Source organism: Podarcis cretensis (assembly GCF_951804945.1).
Source record: "Podarcis cretensis genome assembly, chromosome: 17".
Lineage (NCBI taxonomy): Eukaryota > Metazoa > Chordata > Lepidosauria > Squamata > Lacertidae > Podarcis > Podarcis cretensis.
The window spans coordinates 2,136,342-2,160,302 of NC_137187.1; the positions used below are offsets into that span (position 1 = coordinate 2,136,342).

The 23,961-nt window shown below is 44.3% G+C and overlaps 1 long non-coding RNA gene across 1 annotated transcript in view; it reads left to right on the top strand.

Moving 5' to 3' along the window:
• The window catches only part of LOC307206914, a 166,499-nt gene extending 146,804 nt beyond the window's left edge, over positions 1-19,695 (top strand). Inside the window, exon 2 of the long non-coding RNA XR_013834532.1 lies at positions 19,539-19,695. This is a non-coding gene — a long non-coding RNA (uncharacterized lncRNA). The remainder of the gene's footprint in view (positions 1-19,538) is intronic.
• The last annotated feature ends 4,266 nt before the right edge of the window (positions 19,696-23,961 follow it).

Genomic DNA, 23,961 nt, shown 5'->3' on the forward strand with positions numbered 1-23,961 from the left:
AAGGAATTGCAGAGTTGGACAGGGACCCGGGGGGTCATCTAGTCCAACCTGATGGTCATCTAGTCCAACATGGCCCCCTGCCTGCCCTGAGCAGCTGTATTTTACCAGGCCTGCCTTGCCTGGCGTTGGACTGGATGGCTCGGTTCATAGATCTGGGGACCTAAGTTTGAGAAACGCTGCTCAAGACATTCTCCTCTGACATCCACCTTCCCATATGCCTGAGTTGTTGTTTTTTCTACAGAGGAGTTGTCTGAAGAGATATAGATCAGAACCAGGCTGGCCACCTCATGAGAGCAGACCTGCAAAGAACTCTGCTTGCCTGCTGAGTTAATTCATACCACAGCCATTACCAGGCATCTAAATGGCTGAGTCTGTTCTTAGCAGAAGGCAAATATTTGCTGGATTCTGTCAAGCCAGGCCTCCACACATTTCTAATGTACCTTAGACCCCTGTAGTGTGCACGCGAATTCTATAAATATTTGGTCTGTATTTTTTCTGCACTTGCCACAACGAAAATCAGTGTAAACCTGGAATGGCAATGTTTTCCTTCCAAAATTGTTGGATGATGTTAGGAGTATCGGTTGGTTGCTCGAGAGCAATCAGGCAATAAGCTTCAATAGTCTGTTTTAAAAGGTTTCTTATTGGTGATAAAAACCGTTAGAATGCAGAGTGCCTCTATTCCGTGTCTTGCTCATTCACTGGCAGAATCTGAGAGTGGGTGGTCCTTAAACCTTCGCCAGCAGAGTAGTTTCTTGACGCCCAGTCTGCGCCTTCCCTCTCGGCGCGGAAGCCTACTGTGCAAGGAAGGCGTGGGTAACGGAGGACCTCTCTCCTCCCCGCTTTGCCCAGGCAAGGTGTCCTGGCCCCGCCTTGCATCCTCCGAGCCCTGAAGCTCCTCTCCACTGGAGGCGTGGTTATTCTCCTCTGCTGAGGAAGTGCTGCTTCCCACGATCTTTGGGGGCTCTCTGTAATCCATCTGGCTTTTCCCCTCTCCCCCCTGAGCTGATGGCAGTTCCCTGACAGATGATGATGATGATGATGATGATGATGATGATGATGATGATGATTTTAGTGGCGGAGATGGTAGTATCAGCAGTTGAGGGGTGTGTGTGTGTTGTGGGAGGACACAGTATGTGTTGGGAATGCTTGAGGATATCATTTGTTCCACAACTGTAAGTGAGCCAACTTGATAGCTCAATTGGTAGATCATGAGACGAATGAGCCCAGGGTCGTGGGTTTGAACCCCATGTTAGGTAAAAGATTCCTGCTTTGCAGAGGGTTATGTTCCCTTCCAACTCTACAATTCTAGGAGCTATGTGTTGATCAGAACAGGTAATTTTTGGTTTTCACACTTTTCTGAATTTTGTGGCATTTTTAAAAAGTGTTATAAGTAAAAATGCACACAAAAACATGTATTTTAAAATGAAATGAGCACAAAACACATATTCTAGGGCAAAATGTATACCCCAGAATGCAAATGTTCATGCATTTACAAAATAAAAATAAAAATCACAGAATGGGATGGAATAGACTTACGAATGAACTGACATGGGCCAGAAATCCATCCATTTATCATCTAGGCTGGTTGGAAAACTACTCTGCAGCCCCTGACAGATTAGGTCATGCCAGCGTAAGTGGTCACTTCTACATTGTTGGACTTTGAGGCTGCTTGCATATATTTCATTTAATCCACTTGTTGGTTGACCAAGGAAGTCTCTCAGACTGTTGGTATACAGTATACTATTAATTGCATAATGATTAATTTCAGTCTTCATGTAATGCAAACAAAGTGACATCATATTTTGAGCTCTGCACTGGCTCCCATTCTGGGCTGTAGCTGCAGCTGCAGTGGATCTTTAGTAGTCAGTATGAAAAACTGATCTGGCCTCGGCTATTCAGTAGTGCTTGATACCAATTAATACACACATTGTACCGCCAGCTTGAATGTTAATTAAAACCTATTAGCTAGATCAAGACAGAATTTCTGAACTAATTATGTTTCCAGGGGGAAATAACCCTTTCCTGTTTAATTATGCAAGAAGATAATACAATGGTTAAAATATAGTTTGTTTTCTGTCAGAAAGCAGAAGGGACAGAGTAGTTATGCTAAAAGAACATTTGTACACCATTCAGCTTGTTTCAAGTACTGTGTGCTCAGAACCAAAGGGGAGGAGTTCTCATGGGGAGCAGCAAAACCCCAAACCCCAATTGTATAAAAATGAAAATGTAATCTCTGTACTCTTAGAGCAGGTGTGGAGAAGCTTTGGCCCTCTTGCTGTTGCTGAACTACAATCCCATCAGGCTCAGCCAGCACAGCCAATCGTTGAAGATGATGGGAGTTGTAGTTAAGCAACAGCTGGAGAGTCAAAGGTTCCTGCACACCTGTCTTAGAGCATGCATAGTTGTGTGTTCACCCCAAAACTCTGAGCACTGAGCAGTACCAGGGGCTCTGTTATGTACTGAGTTGAATAGGATCCAAAATGCAGCAGTCTGATTGGTCCACAGGAGCCACCCAATCCAGCACCAGGTGGAAGTGAATCCGCAACCTGATTGGCCTACAGGAGAATCCCAGAATTAGCCTATCGTGTAAATAATGTATATAAAGCAGATACTGTGGGGGAACTTCCATTCCTCCTCACCACTATGAGCTGAATAAAGAGCATGAAATCCACTCTCGACTCCAAGTATATTTCAGGCTCAGTGCTCAACTAGTTTAATTTCCTTTCAAATGGGTTCACTGGAGACTTGTGGCATTTTTTTAAATATTTGGATTTATTAAGAATATTGCTGGCATCTGTCTGTCTCGAGAGAGAATGGAGGGCGCCTCTGGGGTTGAAGTCAATAGCAGCACCAAAGTGCTGTTCTCCCATCCCTATCACCTCTCCCCAAGGTGTAAGCCTGAGAAGTGTGTATGGAAGTTCTGGGCTGCCCAGACAACAAGAACCCCCTCTTGCCCTCACTGTTGTGTGTTCAGACCTTTAAACCTCCCCCTTAAATAAATTCAGACAAAACTCAAATTTTGGTTCGGTTTTTGGCAGAATTTAGGCCACAACTTTATTGATTACAGCAAGTAAGGGGTTGCATAGGCTCTGGTTCGACTAGCTCTCTGTACCCTTGCAAGTAGTGCTGACCCAGGGCACCAGCATAGGTCAGCCAAGGGTGAACATCTGGATAAGCAGAAAGCCAGGAACAGGCTCACTTCGCCACCCAAATGCCCCCTGGACTGAGGCACGGGCACAACCCCCTCTCAGGGGTTGACCAAACCATCAAGTCCCTGGATTCCTTTAACGGAATACCCATCACATAGGGATGGCGAGAGCGTTCTCCCATCCTTATCACCTGAACCAGAGCCTATCCTCAACCTTAGAAGTTGTGACGATTTGCTACATGGCAGGCGAAACCCAAATGGCACCAGCCAATCAGCCAAGTGGGGGAAATTCCTGCCCACGACACATGACGGCATAGCAAGGTAAAGCACACAAGCCCTAAAAGTAGGGAGAGGCGGGCGGGTGTTCCGATGCACACACTGAAAGAGGAAGCTCTGGGTCACGTGCATGCATATATATAGGTCCCTTGATCCATATAGCCTGCGTCCCATTGGGCTGATTAAACCCTGAATCAAGGGACCTACCAATTGGGTATTGTGGCTAACCAATCTTACCCACCGACAACCCAGGGTTTGGTTGCCAGGTCTCACCGCAACACGTGCCCTCTTTAAGGGATGACCTGATTTGTGGTCCAAAGGAAAGCAGAGCAATATGCTTGGCTGCAGGAGTTGCTGGAATGTCGGGATCTCCGCTCGGCCAAGCTGATAAAGCTCATTTTCTTCCCCCGAGTCCTTCGGAATCACCTCCCGACGTGTTTAACGACCTGAGCCTTTGATAAGGCTCCAAGGCACGTTCCATTCAGCAGAGTTTCCAGCACAGGAAAGAGACGAGAGGTTTGGGCTACATTGCAAAGAGTTTTATTATCCTAACTACGCAGACAAAAAACACATCCTCTCTCTATGAAAGCAGAGAGCAACCGGAACAAAGGAAACAGGAAACCACTAACGTCACATCCGTCTCCTCTCCCGTGAGACTTCCAACGGTCTGGACTGTCTCTGGAATGTAAACAGAGCCTTGTGACTCTAAGCAGCTGCTCAGGGGCAAGACAGAAACTAACAGGCATACCAAGGCGCCATCTAACCATCTTAGAGACTCCACTCTAGATTTGTGTCCAAGATATCCTGCAAGGCAGCACAGGTTTAGAATGAGGGTTTTCCTTCTCCTAGGCAGACTATCTTCCTAGGTTTCTGAGCCCCACCTGCCCCCGACTTCCCTCTACAGCACATGCAAAAGCCACCTTCTTGACCATCAAACCAAAAGCGGAGGAAGGGGGGTGCGCTCTGGGTGTCACCACTGAGGGGGGTGACAAAAAGCTGGGCGGCACTCACTGTGGGGCCTGCAGCGCACCCAAGCCACACATCTCTCCTAGGAGAGACGCTGTGGCTTTGGCGTGTGCAGGTTCCACACAGCCCAAACGGTCTGCCTGCTGCCTCCCCCCAGCTGTAGGGCGGCTGAATGGGAGGTGGACTGCCGACTTCAGGGACCCCACAGTGCACCCCACCCCTATAGGTGGCTTGCCCCGCCCCAGGCACCCAAGCGGCTTCCTCCGCCGCTGCATCAGACTTACTATTGGTCTCAGTGATGTATGGAAGTGAGAGCTGGACCATAAAGAAGGTTGATTGCCAAAGAATAGATGCTTTTGAATTCTGGTGCTGGAGGAGACTCTTGAGAGTCCCATGGACTGCAAGAAGATCAAGCCTCTCCATTCTGAAGGAAATCAGCCCTGAGTGCTCACTGGAAGGACAGATCCTGAAGCTGAGGCTCCAATACATTGGCCACCTCATGAGAAGAGAAGACTCCCTGGAAAAGACCCCGATGTCGGGAAAGATGGAGGGCACAAGGAAAAGGGGATGACAGAGGACGAGATGGTGGGACAGTGTTCTCGAAGCTACTAGCATGAGTTTGACCAAACTGCGGGAAGCAGTGGAAGACAGGAGTGCCTGGCGTGCTCTGGTCCATGGGGTCACGAAGAGGCGAACACGACTAAATGACTATACAACAACATCAACTCAATCCACTGGAGCCCTCTTTGCACGCAGAGAAAGTCCCTAACTCCAAGGTGGACAAACTACCCTAGAAGGAGCACAATGGGTGCCCCATCAAAGATGCTACCTCTCTCCTAGCACTCCATACATTCCTACTTAGAATAGACAACTTGAGCAGATGTGGAGGGAGACTTTAAACATGCCAACAAGTAGCCAAAGTCCACCTCACCCATCCATCCACATCAGATCTCCAGAGAAAGGGAGACAACTCCCCAGAAGGCCATTAGTCTACGGAGCCCAAAGTTCGGCTTTGTTTCTCTCGCTTAGATTATCCCAGTTCCACTGGTTTTACTGTCTCCTTTCACAGGGAGCCTGCTAGCTGACAACATCAAGCTGGGGCAGGGAGAAAGGGAGGCCTGTTTCTACCCTGTTCAGAAGACTTAAGGAAGGCTTAAAGAATAATCAGTTCCCATGGAAACATATCACCTGTTGTTTGCCTAAGAAAAAATACGTGCACTTTCATTTTATGGATTTCTTGTTTAACCCATAAGCCCCATGCAATTCTGCCTAATACTGCCAAGTTCCACAATTTGCCATGCCATTCATTTATTACAAGGATTTTACTTCAGCTCCCATATTTAGTACGCACTAAGTGTTTTGCTGCAATCGTGTAAAAACATATTCTTTGTTCTTGTGCACTGCCGCTTTCAAACAAATTAATAAATAGATTTTAGAGACTAAAGAAATATTGGATCACAAAATCTTATTATCGTTGAAGCCATTCCTTGCCGGTAATGTAATAGACATTATAATGTAAGGCTGTCTAAAAACACTGCCTGAGGAATCCTGAACAGCTCTGGGCTTTCTTTTTGTTTGTTAAAGCAGAGCAATATAGTGTGATTTTTTAAAAACAACAACAACAACTGAAGTTTCTAACTTTTTAAAAAAGAACGTCTTTTTTTTTTAAAAAAAAAAGAGCTCTTCAGTAGGGATGGGGGTGGTGGTTGGATAATTTGATTAAGTTCTCATTTAAAGGTGAATCTACCAATTTACACTTCCCGCAACACAGCTATAATTCAAAATAGACACCTAACTGAAATTTATGGTGCTCCTCTCCAACCAACCAGTTGTTTACAAAAACGCTTGTTTTAGGGTAAAGTATCCATAAAAATAAATATATTCAGTGAAGATAACACACCCAAATGCATTGTTTTAGGGAAAATTTCTTACAAAAATGTGTCCCACTAGTCAAAACTGCATACAAAAATGTGCTTATGAGTAAAAAATACACACTAAAAGCAGATTACTTTTCTTGAATATTTATTTAAAATGTGAACAACTGAACTGAAGATTCCAGTCTAATCCAAAAAACCACAACCCCTTTATTGTACTAGCCATTGGCCATGACAAATCCAAATCAAAAATAAATATAAGCAAAAGGGGTGTCACACCACAAATAATGGCCTCTATTTTACAATTGAAGATTGTAAAAACGAGAAAGCAAGTGAACCAAAATGGACAGATCTTTCCATCCATAGTCTTCAGTTCTCCTCAGGCAACAGTTTGAAAACCTCACTTCCTGCAATGCCCATAGACCTAGAGAAACATAGCAAAATCCAAGAAAAATATAGGGCAGTGTATGGCACAGAGAAGCACAGAAACAAAATAATGCTTTGTGGAGCACCTAATAGCGATGGAGGGGACGCAGGTGGCGCTGTGGGTTAAACCACAGGGCCTAGGACTTGCCGATCAGAAGGTCGGCGGTTCAAATCCCCACAACGGGGTGAGCTCCCGTTGCTCGGTCCCTGTTCCTGCCAACCTAGCAGTTTGAAAGCACATCAAAGTGCAAGTAGATAAATAGGTACCGCTCTGGCGGGAAGGTAAATGGCGTGTCCGTGCACTGCTCTGGTTTGCCAGAAGCGGCTTATTCCTGCTGGCCACATGACCCAGAAGCTGTACACCGGCTCCCTCAGCCATTAAAGCGAGATGAGCGCTGCTACCCCAGAGTCGGCCACGACTGGACCTAATGGTCAGGGGTCCCTTTACCTTTACCTAATAACGATGGAGGGGGCAGTTATTGACATCACACTTTGATTTGGCAGTAGCAATGTCGGAAAGCATAATTTTTTATTCTGACCTGTGTTTTTCTCATGCAGCCCTGATTCTTTTCTGCTGAAGTCAGCTTCCAACGAAAACCACATAATTCTCACTGTCCGCTGTAGTAGAGTTTTACATGATTAAATACAATATCGTGACGTTATTCCGCGCTACTCATTTCAACACAAAGGCTGTTCATTTTGATACAGAGGAAACACAGTGCAAATGATGGGGCATGTCATTAATTAAACTTCATTTGCAGACTGAAAACAGCAGCAGCAAGTACTGATAGTATTCTCTGGGATAATTTCCGATCCAGACATGTGACGAGTAAGTGAACCTCTGTAATTTCTGCTCCTATTTCCCTGAGAATTTGCCAACATCCCTTGCTCAGGAGGGAATCACACTAATTCCTCTCATTATCCAGCTCACACACAGAGCCAACGCACACTTGCTACGTTTTGGATAACCTGAGAGGGGTCATATACTATTTATTGTGTTGAAAATTTGATTGAGTTTTCCATTAAGAAGACAGAAGTTGCATATTTATATTTCTGCAATTCTTCTGCAAGCCCCTTCCTCAGCATCTTTTCCCATTTGTGGATATCTATATTCAGGTCTTTCATTCTCAACGGTATGTAAAACTATATTGATGAGAATAAAGCAATATAGGGACGCGGGTGGCGCTGTGGGTTAAACCACAGAGCCTAGGACTTGCCGATCAGAAGGTTGGCGGTTCGAATCCCCACAATGGGGTGAGCTCCCGTTGCTCGGTCCCTGCTCCTGCCAACCTAGCAGTTCTAAAGCACGTCAAAGTGCAAGTAGATAAATAGGTACCGCTCTGGCGGGAATGTAAACGGCATTTCTGTGCGCTGCTCTGGTTCGCCAGAAGTGGCTTAGTCCTGCTGGCCACATGACCCAGAAGCTGTACGCCGGCTCCCTCGGCCAGTAAAGCGAGATGAGCGCCGCAACCCCAGAGTCGGTCATGACTGGACCTAATGGTCAGGAGTCCCTTTACCCTTTACCTTTACTATATTCAGGTCTTTCATTCTCAATGGTATGTAAAACTATATTGATGAGGAGAAAAGAATGTATCCATATTCATTTTCTATCCTTCAGGTCTTCCAAACCCTACAGCCAACCTCAAAAATTAGTGATCCTTTCATTTGCTTTGTCATTAAGCATATTCCCAAAATAGTATGTCCCTTAGTGCCATAGGAGATTGTTTTAAATATTTATTGGGAAAAAAGTATGGTGACAGGTGTCCTTCTCTGACACCTGTGGATTGAGTAAACAGCGAAGTTTCAGTCTATTAATTAGCATTATTATACAAAGGAAAATTATTTAATCCCTTTTCCAAAATTTACAAGCAGCCCATAAAAATTCTAATATTTGAAATAAATGAATAAAAAGGTCATTCTACACTATTGGAAAGCCTTTTCCACATGAATGAGCATAACTGATGCTTTAATTTTCTTTCCTACTTTATGTAATCGATTGTATTAATCTCTTCTAAATATTATATCCTATTTTCCTTCTCTTAATGCAATCAGGTTCACCTAAACAGATTATTTGTTATTTTTATTTTTTTATGAGCTGCATTTCCTACCCACCTAGTGTCCCGGAGGGTGGAGAGAGTTACAGTAATGCAATAAAAAAATGAAACAGCTACTAAAACATCTATTTAAAAAATAAACAAAATGTCAACAAAGTAACAATGCCAAAAAACCCAATATCCATTAACTGATCTAATTAAAACAGTTGGGTTTTTAAAGTAAATGTAATTCAACAATGAAATGTGTTTGCATGGTATTTGCACTGATACAGATTTCCCTTTCTTTTCTAATCACTAACAAATAGCAACTTTGCAGATATCTGGCATTCTCTTTTTTTCCTAAAATGCCATTCATAGCTCTTACTGAAGGGTCTGTAATATCTAAGAATTTTATAAAATTCCAATATTTAATCATATCACCAAAGAACTGAAGCCAACACGAATAAAGATAAGAAAAAGCAGATTTTTACAAAATAAAAAAGAAACTACTACTGTTACTAAAAATTGGCACTGCACTGTTTTTCCGCTCCATTTTTTTGCTAATTTGATCAACTACTGCATTTTAGTAGAAGTAATGAAAAATGCTGTAGTTAATCAAATTAGCCAAAAAAGCGCCAATTTTCCAAAAGTCACAACATGTTATGTTTGTGGTGTAAGGATTTCCCGAACTATACTTGATAAATGTACAGCACAAAACAACGTTTTTTCTTAATGCCAGTGATAGTGTTAGTTCATTAGTTCACCAGTCATCTAATTCATCACTTATATATCATCAATTAATCACAATCAAGATCAAAGGGAAAAGTTCTGTTCTGCCCAGTAACAACAGAGGCTCATAGTCATAGCTTTAGATCCAGAAGTAATTAGTTCATTCATCTCATCATTTACTCAGACATTAGTTCTTGTTAGTTCATTAGTTCATTAACTTCATTATTCACTTCTTGGAGTCAAGAAGAAATCAAGAAGGTTCAAAAAAACACATTTAAACAAAAAAATATATTCAGCAGACCTGTTGAGAGAGGAAAATAGCATCACTCCCATTCTCAATCAGTATGATTAGTGTGGCCAACCTTCCAAAACAGCCCCCCCCCCAAAGGAGTGAGGAAAAATCACATTGCATCAATAAGATCTTGCTTGATACAGCCATCCATAAAATTACTTCTGTGTTCCTCTTTCTGGGGAAATCACTTGTTCTCCAAAAGTGTGATACAAAGTGTGCAATTAGCCTCACATCTCCTCATGGTGCAACACCAGCAGTGACACACATTTTCAGAGAGGCAACCCAGAAGTCACCCTCACAGCACAGTGTCTCTCCTGTCTTCTTCGCTCGATGGACTAAGAAGTCCAGTCCTTTGGGTCGTTCTTCTGTGTGAGGATCCAACCCACCACAACCACATGGCCTCCATGCCCTTCAGCTCAACAGTGACTCACTCTTACAGGGAGGAGGTGACCTGGAAGTAGTCCTACCAGCTCGGTTGAGTAAGGGTTCCAATCCTGTGGCTGATTCTGCTTCAGGTGGGCACTGAACAGAGGAAACTCTTTCATTGCATTGTCTCCCCACTCCACACACATTCATGTACAGTGGTACCTCGGTTCTCAAAAGAAATCCGTTCTCGAAGCCCATTCGGCTTCTGAAACATTCAATAACCGAGCCGCGGTTTCCCCTTGGTTGCAAGAGCTTCTTGCACTCAGTGGAAACTGTGCTGCACATTCAGGTTCTGAAAAACGTTCAAAAACAGAAGCATTTACTTCCGGGTCTTCGACAATGGAGGCATTTGGGAACCGAGGTTCCACTGTAGTTGGAACTGTTTCATATTATTAACAGCACAGACATTGTACAATAACGCCTCATCTCATGTACAGATTCAGTCCCAAGGGTTATATGGATAAGTGAAAATTGGGGGGTGGGGGTGAAGCCTAGGCTAGTGGAGGGGGATCACCCCCAGCACTCTTAGAACTAATGTACTGAGCACACCTTGCAAGTCAAGACCTTAAAAGCTCTTTTCACACCGGATTTGCTTGGGACCCAAGTCCTTAAAAAAGCAACTTCTCCAATATCAACCATCTCGAAACCTAGGAATAACAGGTCGTGCCATGTTGGTGGTGCTGCTGCCACCACAAGCTCCCCGGTTGGCATTGATCTGTGACAGGGCCTTTTCAGTGGCAGTTCCCCGTTTGTGGAATGTGCTGCCTGGTGAGGTGTTGCTGTCTCCCTCTTTATTATCTTCCAGGGGAATTTTTAAAATTTTCCTGTTTTAACCAAGCATTTGATTGCTGAAATGCAATATTCTTGGTGTCCCTGAGATCACTAGTTGAGAGTGCTTTTAAAAGATTTTTTTATTTTAAAAAGTTTCATTATTATTATTAGTAGTAGTAGTAGTAGTAGTAATAGTAGTACTCTGCCCATCTGGCTGTGTCTGCCTCTTTTTAGTGGAAGGGATGGGATCATCACCCCTCTCCCTCCCTGTCCAGTGGAGTACCAGGAAATGGACAGATCATTTTTTCCAGACCTCTGACCAGATCACTTCCAGGAAGGGAGCTCCTTTCTATCCTCCTCCATCTGTCTCCATTGCTTTGGTAAAAGGTAAATGCAGTTGGCGCTGTGATCTAAACCACTGAGCCACTTGGGCTTGCCAATCGTAAGGTCCGCAGTTCGAATCCCTGTGACGGAGTGAGCTCCCGTTGCTCTGTCCCAGCTCTTGCCAACCTAGCAGTTCGAAAGCATACCAGCGTGAGTAGATAAATAGGTACCACTGCGGTGGGAAGGTAAACGGCATTTCCTTGTGCTCTGGCATTTGTCACAGTGTTCCATTCACCAGAAGCGGTTTCGTCATGCTGGCCAAATGACCCATGTTATGTACTGAGTTAAATAGGATCCAAAACGCAGCAGTCTGTTTGGTCCTAGAACAATAGGATCCAAAATGCAGCAGTCTGTGTATATTTCAACCCAGAAAGCTGTCTGTGGACAAACACTGGCTCCCTTGGCCTGAAAGCGGAAATGAGTGCCATACCCCATAGTCAAATTCAACTGGACTTAAATGTCCAGGGGTCCTTTACCTTTTAGCCATTGCTTTAGGCTTTTTACCCTAAGTCTGCACCACTACTTCCGTCTTTACTTCTGGACGCCCCCACTCCACGCACATGAAATTAGGTAAGGGGTTGCAGTTGCTCTGCCCTGCAACTTCATTTCCTGTCTCTTCAGTTTGACTCAGGTTTTCAGCCTCCCAATATGAAAAGTTCAAGTCCGGGATGGGTATTTGGCCTACACTATCCACTATGAAAAGGGATGTGGGTGGCACTGTGGTCTAAACCACAGAGCCTAGGGCTTGCCGATCAGAAGGTCAGCGGTTCGAATCCCCACGACAGGGTGAGCTCCCGTTGCTCGGTCCCTGCTCCTACCAACCTAGCAGTTCGAAAGCACGTCAAAGTGCAAGTAGATAAATCGGTACCGCTCCGGCAGGAAGGTAAACGGCGTTTCCGTGTGCTAATCTGGTTCGCCAGAAGCGGCTTTGTCATGCTGGCCACATGACCCGGAAGCTGTACGCCAGCTCCCTTGGCCAATAAAGCGAGATGAGCACCGCAACCCCAAAGTCGTCCGTGACTGGACCTAATTGTCAGGGGTCCCTTTAACTTTACCCACTATGAAGAGAGATGCAAAACATCTTCCAGCTTCTCTGTAACATCCTTATCTTTCTTTAGCACACCTTTCACTCAGTTGTCTAGCTGCCTCTTTGCATGTGATTAAAATGCTTCACACACCTTACCATTGATGACAACGAGGAGTTCACCCCCTAAGCGTTTTAGCTGTGTGAGGTAGGTAATTTTTTCTGATCATGCTAGGGTTGGTCCTAAACAGCCTCGGTCCAGTATACCTGAAGGAGCATCTCCACCCCCATCGTTCTGCCCGGACACTGAGGTCCAGCACCGAGGGCCTTCTGGCGGTTCCCTCAGTGCAAGAAGCCAAGTTACAGGGAACCAGGCAGAGGGCCTTCGTGGTGGTGGCGCCCGCCCTGTGAAACGCCCTCCCACCAGATGTCAAAGAGAAAAATACAGTGGTGCCTCGCAAGACGAAAATAATCCGTTCCGCGAGTCTCTGCGTCTAGCAGTTTTTTCGTCTTGCGAAGCATCCCTATTAGCGGCTTAGCAGATTAGCGGCTTAGAAAAAGGGGGGGAGGGGAAAAACTCGCAAGACTCGCAAGACGTTTTCGTCTTGCGAAGCAAGCCCATAGGGAAATTCGTCTTGCGAAGCGCCTCGAAAAACGGAAAACCCTTTCGTCTAGAGGGTTTTTCGTCTTGCGAGGCATTCATCTTGCGGGGCACCACTGTAACTAGAGGACATCTAAAGGCAGCCCTATTTAGGGAAGCTTTTAATGTTTAATAGGTTATTGTACTTTAGTGTTTTGTTGGACGCCGCCCAGATGGGCGGGGTATAAATTATTATTATTATTATTATTATTATTATTATTATTATTATTATTATTATGTGGGATTCATTCCCATGTACTTCATTCCTCAAAGAAATTGTCCCCCTTGCACACCTGAATAATAGAAAAAGAAAGGAAGCAATGAAGAAACCTAAAGGACTGGATTTGATTAACTGGTCCTGTAGAAGGCCGCCTAGCATAATGGGGCCAGAGGCAGATGAAGGGGTGTGTGGTGAGGGCGGACCGCCCCGGGTGTCTTTGCTGAGGATGGTGACATCTGGCACGCCGCCTACGCATGACTCCCAAGACTACCCTGAGCCCCTTCGTTTTGACAGCTGGGGGAGGCTTGGGAGTTGCGGGCCGGCGGCTCACCGAATGTCCACCATCGGTGGCTTGCTCCTCCCCCGGCTGCAGGGCGCAGGTGCCGCTCCGTGCACCCAAGTGGCTATCCCGCACCTGGGAGGGCACCTCCATGCCCCACCCCCCTTGGGAGTGCAGGCATATGCTCCGCCACTGAATGGGGCTCCCCACCATCACGTGCTCCCATGCCCACCCCAAATTATTCTGGGGGGCAACAGAACCCCCGGAGCAGCACACAGGGGAAGTAGAAGGTAGATCATTCCATCAGACAAGCAGAAATGCTTGTGTTGATGGAATGATCTTCTTAGCACTACATTGAATTTCTTCTCGTGGCTTGTATTCAACTAGGTTTTACTCAGAGTAGACCCACTTAAATTAACGAACATGAGTCACATGCATTAGTTCCGGTAGCTCTACACTCAATGAAACCTAGTTGGCTTCTGCCCAATGTGCAGTTTGTTCCCATGTTGGCACCCTCTTTGACTTGGTGCTACATATTCCTACGTTCCTTCTAAGCTTCTATGACTGTGGTTCTAAATCATGTCCAAGCATTTGGAATCTACTTGACTTCACGTTTCCCTTTCAGTTTCCCTTTAACCAGTCCGCTCGTTTTTGAACAGTTTCCTCTCTTAAAGTCAAGGGTGACTGTGTTGGACTTCCACCTCCATGTATGTTGAATTCAATAGCAGTTGTGGTCACTGTTCTCAATTGGTTCAACCACACACAGATCATAGTACCAGGCCCTGGATCAATCAACTCCCCAACCGATAGTATTGGCAAAACACAGCTCTGGATCTTGCTAATTAGCTGATCAATCCATCGTGCAGCCCAATTATAGTATATCTACTCAGAAGTAAATCCAACTGGATTCAATGAGGCCAAAGTGAGTGTGCAAAGGATTGCAACAATATATCACAACTGCTCTTTCAGGGAGATCTTTCTCAAGGATTTATGGTGGGTGGAAGCTGTATAATTTAAATAACTGCAAATATAAATCAAAATGATTATAGTGTTCATGCTTCTGAGATCAAGCTGTGAATTTTAAAGCAGCACAAAATTATAGGAAAAAACCCCCTGAGTAGGATTTACATAAACAGATCAAGTATTAATAGGAACTGCTTTTAGGTTAAAAGAGAATGTGTGTAGAATTGTATTGCTTGGTTACTGATAACCAGAGTTGAATAACAAATAACAGGGGTTACAGATAGGTAGCCGTGTTGGTCTGCCATAGTCAAAACAAAATAAAAAAATTCCTTCCAGTAGCACCTTAAAGACCAACTAAGTTAGTTCTTGGTATGAGCTTTCGTGTGCATGCACACTTCTTCAGATACACACTGAAGAACAGGGGTGTCCATCAGCTCTCTGCGTACCCCAAATTATGAGATGAACTGGAGTGATTTGGGGAAAGTTATCCTATTTCCATGTCAATACCACACAGTTAACTGGGGATTTTCTCAAGTTGTACCAGATACTCATTAAATTTCATATCCATCCTGTAGTCTCAGCTTACTGGGGAAATGCCCAGAGCTTGAGAGGGGAAGGAATACTTTCCCCATGGCACTCAATCTCAATGATTTGGGAAGGGTATTGAAACCTGTTTCACATGGATCTATGCCTTCCCCTATGAAGGATTCTTATTTATAATCCCTCAGTTTCTTTGTCTGTGGAGGAAAGTCAACTACTCCCCAACCATAAAGGTATGTCATATTGATATATATGTACAGTAAAAGGATTTTTTTAAAAAAATAGTTTTGTTTTTTAACATGAACACATTATACTTCAATTGATGTGTAAATTGCTTTGCAATAGATGCTGTTTACATATTCATTGAAGTGTGGTGGCCACTTTGCCTCGTTGCTTTTCTTTTTTCCCGAAGTGTTTTGTTGATTTTGTGTGAGTTGTTTGTTGAGGGATGAAGTTTTTATGTGTCTACTCGAAAGCAAGTCTCACTAAATTCAATCTGGCTTACTCCCAGGGAAGTGGGGATAGAGTTGGAGCCATAATCAATTTCCTACTGTGAACAGAATCCATTGTTCATTATGTTTGTTCACATGGAAAAAAATGATTTCTTCCAGGACCTGGAAACTTTATCTGTGCTCCTCTGTCCTTTCTCTGAACCCCTTCTGTCAACGTGGGGACAGCGATTTGGACTTGACTGCTCATTTTTGACCACCCAACCCCTAAATCTTTGTTCCAAAAGCCATTTAAAACATAAGTCATATTGAGTGTTACATTCCCCCACACATTTAACTATTTTCAGTATTAAAAGTAAAGGTAAAGGGTCCAGTCCATTAGGTCCAGTCGTGGCCGACTCTGGGGTTGCTGCGCTCATCTCGCTTTATTGGCTGAGGAAGCCAGCGTACAGCTTCCGGGTCATGTGGCCAGCATGACGAAGCCGCTTCTGGCGAACCAGAGCAGCACACGGAAACGCCGTTTACCTTCCCGCCGGAGCGGTACCTATTTATCTACTTGCACTGGCGTGTTTTCTAACTGCTAGGTTGTCAGGAGCAGGGACCGAGCAACGGGAGCTCACCCCGTCGCGGGGATTCGAACTGCTGACCTTCTGATTGGCAAGTCCTAGGCTCTGTGGTTTAACCCACAGCGCCACCCGCGCCCCATTTTCAGTATTATATATGCATTTATTAAATGAAATGTCATAATGAGAAAGGCATATGTGATTAAGTTGCATTACACTGACTCATGTGATTCAGGACACTGAGGGCAGAACATCAGCAGGGTGCTAGCCTGTCCCTTCCAGATACCCGAGTGAGGAAAATGAGACACCATGACAAATTTATACGTCACCATGAAAGATAGTAGGATGGACTGCAATCCTAACCCCATTTACCTTGGCATAATCCTCATTGAATTCTGAGTAGACATGGTTAGAACAGCAGCCATAGATGCCCTTGTGATGGGTCATTAGACACCTCATTAACTTTGTCTTTAAGGTGCCACACACAGGACTCTGAACTGTATTTGCTGCAACAGACTAACAGGGCTATCCTTCTAGAAATTCATTAACCTTGGAAGTGAACACACAGGTAAGGTAATTGATTTGTAAATAACTGTTCATGGCTGAGATATGTATGTCTGTTGTGGCACTGTGATATACTTTTTTTTTTTTTTTAAGCACCCATATATTTGCTGAAAGGAAAAAGAGACTTGTGAAAAATAAACCAGAGGAATGGAAAATACTAGATGAAAGTGTGAACAAATATCAGGATGGATTGAGGCACTGTTGTGCATTCCTGCTATGAGTGGAGGGGCCAAATACTTAATCATAAACAACTTAGTGAATTCGGTTTGGGGGGAGAGAGTGGATCCATAAATTTGAAGCAATAAGGAAACGAGGTTGTCATGGAAGCTTAGAGAACACACTAGTCAGGATGCTAGACAAATATGTTATTGTCTCTCTTAAACAAGAACAGAACAGAAACAAAAACCACCTGGTTACAACCTGATACAACCAAGTCTGGCTCCATTTAGTTACTGCAGGTGGAATCCAATGTGGCACTACATTTTTTGTTGTCAGTGCAAGGAACAGCAGAATATTATTCCCCGCTCCTCCTTCTGCATGCCCCCTAAATCTCTTCTAGGGCAGCACATTTGGGTAGGGTGCAGGGCATGCCCAGGACGAGGACGTTGATAAAAGGTCATATTGTGCACATGGAAATCATTTCATTGGTATTAGTGGAGGACTGCCTTATAGCTAGATCAGGCATAGGCAAACTCCGGCCCTCCAGATGTTTGGGACTACAATTCCCATCATCCCTGACCACTGGTCCTCTTAGCTAGGATGATGGGAATTGTAGTCCCAAACATCTGGAGGGCCAGAGTTTGCCTATGCCTCGGCTAGATAATGAACCTATCTGCACATTCCTCCCCTTTGCTTAAAGAAATAACAATTAAATCAGCACTATTGAGACATTTGTTTGTCTCAAAGGGTTCCAAATAATGTCTACTGATCACTAGAAATCCCAGGTGAAGCTGCCTCTTGAGATATGGTTCAATAATATTTGAGGTATAACTAGTTCAGAACGACCAACTGGGCTTAGAAGAGTTGCAAAAAGGGTTATAAAGGAATATACCTTTGATTAAACCTGGTCTCCCTTCTTTTCATATGTAAGGGGGAAAGAAAGTAGAGCTCTCCCACCAGCCTCACAAGTCATGAGCGTAGCCAGGATTTTGGGCGGAGGGGGCAGAACCAAGCTATCTGTGACTCAGTTGGTCATTTGGTTAAGTTTCTTTCTTTCTTTCTTTCTTTCTTTCTTTCTTTCTTTCTTTCTTTCTTTCTTTGATTTGGCTCCAATACTTTGGCCACCTCATGAGAAGAGAAGACTCCCTGGAAAAGACCCTGATGTTGGGAAAGATGGAGGGCACAAGGAGAAGGGGGCGACAGAGGACGAGATGGTTGGATAGTGTCTTCGAAGCTACAAACATGAATCTGACCAAACTGCGGGAGGCAGTGGAAGACAGAAGGGCCTGGCGTGCTCTGCTCCAGGGGGTCACGAAGAGTCGGACACGACTAAACGACTAAACAACAACAACAACTGCCCCCTGTCCCCTTGGCTATGCCCATGTCACAAATCTGTCTGTAGAGAACATACATGGACTGCCAATGTTTTAAGAACATGTAAAATGGCGCCATAAGCTTAATGCTATGTTCTTTTCTTTGTGAAGACTGTATTATATAATTTTCTTAATTAGAAATTGAAAAAAACGGGTTCCAAATAACTGGGTGAGATGAGTAATGATCTGAAATGGTATCCGTCTTACAAGATGGCTCAGGAAGAGTTTCAAAACATGAACTTTGGCATGTTAGACACCACTTGTACCTTTTCAGGAATGAGAAGAGGGGGTTGGTCAGTTTCTATTAAGACTTCCATGTTCAGGCTAAGCAGATGATCTAGGTGATTATTATTTGTTCGTTATACAATAGTGGAAGGCTGCCTTTTCTCTAATGAGTTTGTTAGAAACTTTCTCTTCCAGCTCTGAATTTTCCCACACTTCTTACAGAAATGTCCACAACTCTTTTCACATGGAAATCTGATGAGGCAACTTTTTCTATGTTAGCCTGCTTTGAAAGGAGCTTTCTCCTAAAGAGAAGTAGAATGGGCATCCTGGCTTGTCTCCCAGTTAGAAATTCTGGTTTCTCCAGTCCACACAAGTCCTGTGAGTTGCAGGAAAACCTTCAAGAGGAAGGTAATATTATTACCTCTGCAATTGCCCAGCTTTTCCCCACTATCATATCTGCCTTCTGGGCTAAAATCAATGCACTTGTCGAATTTGGTTTTAAGGGAAGTTCAGCAGTCACGAAATTAAAAGACGCCTGCTCCTTGGGAGAAAGGCGATGGCAAACCTAGACAGCATCTTAAAAAGCAGAGACATCACCTTGCCAACAAAGGTCCATATAATAAAAGCTATGGTTTTCTCGGTAGTGATGTACGGAAGTGAGAGCTGGACCATAAAGAAGGGTGATCGCCGAAGAATTGATGCTTTTGAATTATGGTGCTGGAGGAGACTCTTGAGAGTCCCATGGACTGCAAGAAGATCAAACGCATCCATTCTTAAGGAAATTAGCCCTGAGTGCTCACTGGAAGGACAGATCCTGAAGCTGAGGTTCCAAGACTTTGGCCACCTCATGAGAAGAGAAGACTCCCTGGAGAAGACCCTAATGTTGGGAAAGATGGAGGGCACAAGGAGAAGGGGACGACAGAGGATGAGATGGTTGGACAGTGTTCTCGAAGCGACCAGCATGAGTTTGACCAAACTGCGGGAGGCAGTGGAAGACAGGAGGGCCTGGCGTGCTCTGGTCCATGGGGTCACAAAGAGTCAGACATGACTAAACAACTAAACAACAACAAACAACAACAACATCCTTCTTCCTTTAAAATAAATTGGTGTGGAATTTTTTTTCTAAGGTGAAGGGTTTTGCTTTAAAAGCCACCAACACTGAACAGCTGTTGGGAGCCCAGTTGACAGCTTCCCTGTTTTTCTGTGCCTATAGAAATGCCCAAAGCTGGGTTTTCAGTAAGTGTCACTACCAGAGAAGACACCAGATTGCAGGGCCACAAAAGAAAGGATATTTAGAATGAAAATGACAACATCACCCCTCAAAAAAAATCCCATCCACCTAAAATAAAAGCAAGATAAAAGCATAAAAAGCCTTGAAGACTATTCATGAGAATTTCACCAAAAATTTTCTCTCTCCTTTGATAATTGTTGTGTTTTCCTCATTAAACAATAGGGAATTGGGGGCAAATGTAGAAGAAATGTTCGGATCAGCTCTGAAAAACAAGAAGAGGACCAGAGGTGTCATTCTCATAAGGAGGCTATGGGCCTCAAGGCACAACTAATTGACAGAGGGAAACAAATACCCTTTCATTGCAGCAGCCGATAACTCAAGGCTCATGAGATTATGATATAAAATGTACGAAGACAAAGTGATTGCCACAACAATGGAGAGATGTACCCTGTGGATGGAATGCATCCAAGATGCTCATAAATCTGTAATGAGAAGAAGAAAAAGCTTGAGAAATGACCCCATGTGGAAAAGGAGGAAATGGAGCACTAGAGAAAAGGAGAGGGGGGCGATGTAAGCTGCAAGAAACTACAGTGGCATATTCAATACACGGGTACGGGGGAGGCAGAAAGAAGGGGAGAAACAGGTGGGGGATAAAAAGGGGGAAATCTGGAGGGAAAGATAGCAGGGCACAGCATGGCATTCTGAAGGTATGTGAGACCTATGAAAAAAGACCTTGCTCTTGCATGTGAGGGCAGGAGAGGGAAGAACGTGTTCTTGAAGCACAGAAAGAAAAACCTCATTAAGAACTACAGTGGTACTTCGGGTTACAGACGCTTCAGGTTACAGACGCTTCAGGTTACAGACTCCGCTAAGCCAGAAATAGCACCTCAGGTTAAGAACTTTGCTTCAGGGTGAGAACAAAAATTGTGCGGTGGCAGCGGGAAACCCCATTAGCTAAAGTGGTACCTCAGGTTAAGAGCTATTTCAGGTTAAGAACGGACCTCCAGAACAAATTGAGTTCTTAACCCGAGGTACCACTGTACATATCTCAAGGCCAGTGCATTTCCCTCTGACATAACTTTTTCTTAATTGTGCAGGAAGGAAAGGCACAGATGGGACTCTTAATCTCAGGGCTGTGGGTTTGAGTCCCACGTTGGGCAAAAGATTTCTGCATTCCAGGGGGTTGGACTAGATGACCCCCGTGGGCCCTTCCAACTCTAGAATTCTATGATTCTATACGGTTGTGCTCCAAAATGACCTACAAGGAGAGCATATGCTTAGATCAGGCATAGGCAAACTTGGCCCTCCAGATGTTTTGAGACTACAATTCCCACAATCTCTGACCACTGGTTCAGTTAGCTAGGCATGATGGGAGTTGTAGTCCCAAAACATCTGGAGGGCTGAGTTTGCCTATGCCTGGCTTAGATCGTAAATAGCATTGGTGTCCCCCTCACCCCAAATCCTTGGAAAGCTCTGGTTTAGCTTCCCCCAATAGTAGTTATTGTTTTACCTATTATTTATTACATTTATATCCTGCTTTTCCTTCACAGAGCACACATAGCTCTCCATGTCTCCGGTTTTTTTTTTATAATCACAACCCTGTGACGTAGGTTAGGCTGAGAGGAAGTGGCTTCATGGTTGGCCAGAGATTTGAACTCTGGTCTCCCAGAGTCATGTTGTTGTTGTTGTTGTTGTTTAGTCGTGTCCGCCTCTTCGTGACCCCCTGGACCTGAGCACGCCAGGCACTCCTGTCTTCCCCTGCCTCCCACAGTTTGGTCAAACTCATGCTGGTAGCTTCGAGAACACTGTCCCACCATCTCGTCCTCTGTCGTCCCCTTCTCCTTGTGCCCTCCATCTTTCCCAACATCAGGGTCTTTTCCAGGGAGTCTTCTCTTCTCATGAGCTGGCCAAAGTATTGGAGCCTCAGCTTCACGATCTGTCCTTCCAGTGAGCACTCAGGGCTGATTTCCTTCAGAATGGAGAGGTTTGATCTTCTTGCAGTCCATGGGACTCTCCAGAGTCTCCTCCAACACTGTAATTCAAAAGCATCAATTCTTCAGTGGCCAGCCTTCTTTATGGTCCAGCCCTCACTTCCATACATCACTACTGGGAAAACCAGAGCTTTAACTATACAGACTTCGTTGGCAAGGTGATGTCTCTGCTTTTTAAGATGCTGTCTAGGTTTGCCATTGCTTTTTCCCCAAGAAGCAGGCATCTTTTAATTCCGTGACTGCTGTCATCATCTGCAGTGATCATGGAGCCCAAGAAAGTAAAATCTCTCACTGCCTCCATTTCTTCTCCTTCTGTTTGCCAGGAGGTGATGGGACCAGTGGCCATGATCTTTATTTTTTTGATGTTGAGCTTCATAGCTGTCAACTTTTCCCTTTTCTTGTGAGGAATCCTATTCAGAATAAGGGAATTTCCCTTTAAAAAAGGGAAACGTTGACAGCTATGCCCAGAGTCCCAATCCAATACTCTAACCACTACACCAGAAGGGAGCGGGGCGCAAATGGTTTCTGTTTGCATTCCCTGAGGTAAATGGTATTAAAAAAAAGGCGTATGTGTTGGCTGTGTTGCGTTGTGTACAGTGACTCACAATGATGATGCATCTGGTGGCGGGTTGGGCGTCCCTGTCATTACACATTCCTTGTAACAAACAGATTTAATAGCAGTTGGTGTAGTTGAGCATCTACTTAATTAGTTTTAATAGTCTTCATCAACTAGTATATTCCACCTTGTCCAAGAGAGAAGGCAATTAATTCCTCAACACTTTGCATGGCTGTTACTGACTGCAATCATAATCAACACACCCTGAACATTTTAATAGCCTCTCTGAAGCAGTGCTTTTGGATGTGAGCGGCTGCAAATGGCACAGATTCAAAGGCAGGAATGGTGCACTTGGATTCAAGCCCATCTCTAATCAGAAGCAGAAAGTGTGAGCACTGAAGCCCTTTTGCATTCCTATTCACTGCGAGAACAGCCCTTCTTGTAACAGAACCGGAACTGTATCCCTGGCAACTCTGGAAAATAGATTTTTATTTTTTTAAAAAGGAAGGAATCAATACAGGATAATACAAAATCCAATCAATGGACAGAAGCTACAGAAATACAAATAGACCTATACCTAACAACCACAAGAATTCACATTTATTAGAGTCCTTGGGAAATAAACGTTGTGCACCTATTCAGCATTAAGGAGGACAGTTGCTGTTTTAAAAAACAGAACTTTTAAAATATTCAGATCCTTTGAAATCGCAAGACAGAACTCCCATCGGACACCAGTATTTGATGTGAAAGATTAAATCTTGTCAAAATAATGGTGTGATATTTTTGTGTTAACAGAAGCAAATTATTGAGTGCAAGAACAGCCTCTTTATTATCCATTTGTACAATACCTTCCATGGTGTTTCAGTTTCAGAAAAAATACCCTTGCCGTGATAATAAGATATTAGATTAAGGCTGTAACCAGATTGAAGGTCTAATTGATTTGATTAAGACTTCATGTGCATAAAATAACAGTTCAGGAGAGAAAGAAGATATTCTTTCTTTGCTACAGCAAATACTAACTTAGACTGAAATCCTGTACAGATTTGCATGAAAGTAAGTCCAACTAAGGTCAATGATGTTTGCTTCCGAGTAGACAGCACACAAGGTTATAGTTTAATTGTATGCATGTAATTAAAAGGTTTGTTATCTGTCCAGGGGTGCCAACTTGAATAAAATATTGCAGGGGGGGCGGTAAACTCTGACCCACATAATCAGTCTCATGATGCAGTGCACACACACCATTTGAATGGCAATACACATCACCTTTTGGGGGGGGGACCCAGCCTCCTCAAATAATTTCATTGCGGGGGCCCAGGATCCCTTGCCCCCTAGGAACTGGCTCCTATCATTCTGTCCTTCATGGTGCTTCCAGAGCAATTTACAAAAACAAGATGAACCACATTAATAAGATATAGCAAATATAATAGTGGGATAGGATAGCTGAAAATAATGTCCATATATTTCACATCTGGCAACCAATGTGTTCCTTTGGTTTCAGAGAGTACATGGGTAAAGGTAAAGGTAAAGGGACTCCTGACCATTAGGTCCAGTTGCGGACAACTCAGGGGTTGCGACGTTCATCTCGCTTTATCAGCCGAGGGAGCCGGCGTACAGCTTCCGGGTCATGTGGCCAGCAGGACTAAGCCACTTCTGGCGAACCAGAGCAGCGCACGGAAACACCGTTTACCTTCCCGCCAGAGTGGTACCTATTTATCTACTTGCACTTTGACGTGCTTTCGAACTGCTAGCTTGGCAGGAGCAGGGACCGAGCAACGGGAGCTCACCCCGTCGTGGGGATTCGAACCGCTGACCTTCTGATCGGCAAGCCCTAGGCTCTGTGGTTTAGACCACAGTGCCA